General features: G+C 32.8%; 1 non-coding gene across 1 annotated transcript; it reads right to left on the minus strand.

The window, feature by feature from the left end:
• Positions 1 to 299: 299 nt before the first annotated feature.
• LOC138388813 (U6 spliceosomal RNA) lies at positions 300 to 405 on the minus strand. The gene has a single exon (XR_011234299.1). It is a non-coding gene; the product is annotated as a U6 spliceosomal RNA (small nuclear RNA).
• Positions 406 to 5,288: the final 4,883 nt, after the last annotated feature.

A 5,288-nucleotide genomic window follows, 5' to 3' on the forward strand; every position in this document is an offset into this window, starting at 1 on the left:
GATTGATTTACTTATGAGCTTTATATTTTCATGTGTTTTCATGATGCTGAATATTTTCCTTTCACTTCCAAGTTTAGGACTCCTTTGAACATTTCTTGTAGGGTCTAGTGATGACAAACTCCCTCAGCATTTGTTTTTTCTGAGAGAAGCTTGATTTCTCCTTCATTTATGAGGCTTAATTTTGCCGCATATAAAATTCCTGACTAGTAGGGTTTTTTTTTTTTTTTTTTTTTTTTTTTCCCTGCTCTTTGAAAAAAAGAAACCTTATAGCCCATTCTCTTCTGGCCTATAAGGTGTCTGAAAATATAGAATGCTTCATTAATTTGCATGTCATCCTGGGCAGGGGCCATGCTAATCTTTTCTGTATCATTCCAATTTTAGTATATGTGCTGCTGAAGTGAACACTGAAGAGGTATCTTTTTTTTTTTTTTTTTTTTTTTGAGACAGAGTCTCACTCTGTTGCCCAGGCTAGAGTGAGTGCCGTGGCATCAGCCTAGCTCACAGCAATGAAGAGGTATCTTTTAAAGTGAGATATAATACTTATGAAATAAAAGGCCCTAATACATTAATTAAAAGGGAATTATTATTTTTAGAGTAACAAGACATTCCTTAGAAGCCTTTAGTCAAGGAAACATTACAACAGTAAGCTTATTCCAGAGTGTTTGCACATTCAGACAATGATAATGGTCTGGATAATTTCTCAATATGATTTTAATAAAATATATGTTTTTTTACTTTAAAAAATAAAGAATGCAAAGATTGTGTAAAATAAGGAAACTCTTTGCATTTGTTTGAAATTACAACATTATGTCAACTGGAAATCTGATTTTTATTTAAACAAGCTACCATTGTTATTTGCTTACATGTAGATAATTTTAAACACAAAAGAAAAGTACTTATTCAATACAATGTGTTTTAAAACAATCTTGATATTTGTGAAATCAATGGGGAAAAATAAAATGCAACTTTAGTGATGAAATAAAGAGAGGCCTTTATTGCCTGTGTCACAGACAACAAGTATCATATTGCAACTTAATGTGCATATCTTCTTTGAAGATATTTAATACTGAAGCAGGCAATCATGAATCCTATTTTCTTTTGTAGTCTTAAATGCTCCATAAAAGAAATAAAAAGGACTCCAAATTATTCTGAGCCCCATAAAATTCTTATCATATGGAAGCAGTGAATGGAAAGATTTCCCAGGTTCAACACCAACGAATAATTTAAGCGTTCACTTTAGGGAAAAGTGAGCAAAAACAGAACAAGTCAAAACAAAACAAAATCAATCATATTGTTTCAAGCTCTCAGGTGAAATTTGGCACACATAGACAACTAGTGTGAAATAAGGCCACATCACTGGCCACATCATTTACTTACTACGGGACATGAGGGAGCTTATTTAAGCTTTCCAAGTCACAGTTCCTTAAAGTATTAGCTAAGCAAATCAATACTTATGGAGTCTGAGGGTGTTTAAACAACATGGGCAAAATGCTGCTTACAGCCAGTTGTGTTATTTTTCTACTGTCTCATGGAGAGAGAAGAGCCCTCTGCCAAGTAGGAAATTGAAATATGTTTCCAGGAAAAAGAAGTCATTCAAATTAAAGCAAAAATCCACCTTCTGAGACCTAAAGTTTTACATTCTGCTGAAGATAAGACATCCTTGGTCACCTGGCAGGCCTCAGTTTGCCGGAGAGCCTTTATCTACTTGGGCATAATGGGTGAATACCATTCACTAGTGTAGAATTTCTGATAATGAAGGTGTTTGGAGCCTCTGGATGTTGACAGAACTCAAGAAGATATATTGGGTCTTTCAAAAGCAAAGGGAGGGCCAAGAGAGCCATAGGTCTGTTGCTAAGTTGCCACTGACTATCTGAAGGAACTATGGATTAAATAGTTGATCCCAGTGCCAAATGCCTGATATTTAGGAAAAGTTACATTGAATGAGGTGGCCTTTCCTTAGATGAGTAGGAGGTGAGGGTGAGCAAGTGTGGGCAACAAGTAGAGAGAGGAAGATAGTGCTGTAGGAGGAAACGGCCAGCTAACTTGTGGACTGTGTTTACTTGCAGTCACACAGCTGGGAGGAGTGCGGAAGAATCTGAGTAAATCTTGAGCCAAATCCCTCTTGAACATAAATTGGGCACTTGATTTTTCCTGTAACTGGTTTAGCTTAGTGGAATCAAGAAGACATATAAAATAATGTTTCCCGAACCCTGTATTCTACTTTGAATGTATTTTTGTATGTGGTTGTTGGGGTTGAGACATTTTAGAGAAAAACAGAGATTTGGAGTGATTTCAATTAGTCAAAAGAAGAAATTATTTGGTTTGCACTAGTCTTAAGGAAAGTAGTAATAATAGTGGAAAAAGTTAACTTGGTATATTGGGAAAAAATATTGACAGTGAGAGATGTGATCTTGCTATTATGGGAGAATCTGATCATTCTGGGATATAGTGAGTAAAGATCAAACCATAACGATGAAGAGCTTTGAAACTTAAGAATAAATAACTTTCAGGTAGAAATTAATATAGATGTTGTGGTAAAAAATGTAAACTAAGATTACTTTGGCATATTTTTAATTGAAAGATACAAATGGAAGCAGAAATAAAAAACATTGTTCAAAAATAATTGTTTAAATATAAGACAGTCAGGATGAGCACATAATTTGAAAGAAAGATAAAAGAAAGCATAGAATTTCAAAGTTTTGTTGCTTTTTTCATTTATAAGGTTTTCTCGGATTTACCTAATAGCAAGGATAACCTATAACCCATAATGAGAGATTTGAAGGTTTTTTGATTGTTTGGGTTTGTTTGTTTGTTTGTTTTATTTTGTTTTGGTTTGGTTTGGCTTGGTTGAGTTTTGGTCTCTATTGCAGACTTTTTTTTTGTTATGGCAATATAAGCCAAATATTTTATCCTTCATTTTCCTTCTTTCATTGTGGAAGTAAAATAAAAGTAGTAAGGTTTTTAAAACAGTTTTTTCAAAGTATATCTAGTAACCACTTAAACTTACTCTTCTCTGTGGAAATTCTATATTATTGAGATCTGAGTCAGATTGTCTGCACTGATGGGAAACCTAAGACTTACAGAGCTGGGAGAGACCTTGAATATTATTTAGCCCAGTAGTAGTTCGCAACTCTGACTTCACAATGGAATAATCACTTGAAAACACATTTCTAGGTGTAGATCTCAGGCTCTATTCCAAGAGCTTCTGATCAGAGCAATGATTGAGAACCATTGATATGGTCTATATCCCAGGTATAACAGTTTGGGAAACTAAGATGCCTAGAGGTTAATAATTTGCTGAATGTTACTCAATTAGTAAATAGCATATTTGTGGCTAAAACCATGTTTTCTAAATTCAAAATAAGAGGTTTAAAGTAATATATCAAGAATATATAGTTCTGGCCTAAAATGAGTTCATGTTTTGAGTTAAAATTCAGGTCCTTGGCATTGTTTTCAAAATTCTGATTCTTCTTCATCGAAGAGTTAATTTTTTTCTAAGTCTGGCACTGTGCGAGTTAGCGGGTGAGTGTAATTATGCAGCATATGGAATAGTTGAATGCATTCTTGGGTGTGCTACTTTGTATTCCTTGTAATGCCACTCATTATTCTGTTTGACTTTAATTATGTTCTTAGGTGGATGTGTTAAAGATTAATGATGCATTTAGCCTAAACCAAGACTTACAGAAATGTGAAGATAAAAAAGAGAACAGAGGCTATAATAGTTAAAGATTTTGCTTTTTCCCTTTGGAAGGACCATATCCTGAGGATTTTATGCGAAAAAAATTTAAGTCGTTACAGTCAATCTCCTAGTAGATGTGTAACTATCTTATATCCTTGCCATAAAGCTGATATTATAAGTCTACCATCAGACTTGGAAATAAATAGTGAGCTGGTGTGCAATGACAGCCATTATCCAGCTCAATACTGTTCACTTTAATTGAGCAGGGTGTGCACATGATATTTGCATTGCCTTGGTAGGAAGAAAAATCTTACCATTTTATATTGAACAAGATGTTAGCCTTTTCACAATGAAGTATAGGCCTAAGTTTCAGTACAAGAATTTCTTGGGTAGCTGATCTAAAAAATATTGACAGGCTTTAGGTAGAAATGTAGCTACAACTTAATGAACATGTGTAGTATTTACAGTAACAAGAGCAAGTGAGATAACTTTTCTATGGGTTAAATAAATAAGGCTGGATTTATAAGAATAATTATAATTTATAAAAATAATTATAATTGTTATTGGATTAATAAGAAAATAATAATTTATTATGGTTATAATTATGATAATGATAAATACTATTATATTACTGGTAGTAGTGGTAGAAGTAGTAACAGAAAAAAAATCCATATTTAACACAGACAATTCACTAAACACTTGTAAATTCTTGATATATATCAATTCATTTAAATGTCCATAATAATTTTATAAAATAATTACTAATTTTATACCCAATGTGCAGGTGATAGGCATGAGGCAGAGGGAGGTTAAGTAACTTAATCAAGGTCATGCAACTATTAAGTTGTACATTTGGACTGAAAAATGACTGCAGTTAGAGAGTCTATAGTTGTGTGTGTGTGTGTGTGTATGTGTGTGTAGTCACCTCTTTATTGTGATATAAATCACATACCAAACAATTTATTCATTTAGTTATACAATTCAATGTTTTTTAGTATCATATATTCACAAAGTTGTGCTAATATCACCACAATAAATTTTAGTACATTTTCATCATCCTTCTCCAAATTCCTTCCTCTTTTAACAGTTACCTTACATTTCCCCATAACCCCCATTCCCCAGGCAACCATTAATCTACTCTCTGTCTCTATAGATTTGTCTGGTCTGTACATTTCATATAAATGGTATCATACAATATGGAGGATATTTTTAATGTTTTCTTTCTATCACCATAACGCTATTAACAATCAAACATGTTGTATTATGTATCAGTACTGCAGTACTTATTGATGAATAATATTTCACTATATGTATATACCATATTTTATTTATCTATTTATCATCAGTAGATGAGCATTTGGATTATTTCTACTTTTTGGCTATGACAAATAATGCTGCTATAAATGTTAATGTCACAGAATTTAACAGCTTAGGAAAGCTTGCTGGAGATTATATACCACTGTTTAACACTGGTATTACTGTTGTTTTTTTCTCAAAAAAAACCTGTTTAAATTGTGGATGAGTTCACAATATCTAAACAAATCACCAAAATTTTGTTCTTCCTTCCTTAACTGAAAAAGACAAATTCTACTTACCAATCTCATGAGAG

This window comes from Eulemur rufifrons, chromosome 7 (assembly GCF_041146395.1).
Source record: "Eulemur rufifrons isolate Redbay chromosome 7, OSU_ERuf_1, whole genome shotgun sequence".
Lineage (NCBI taxonomy): Eukaryota > Metazoa > Chordata > Mammalia > Primates > Lemuridae > Eulemur > Eulemur rufifrons.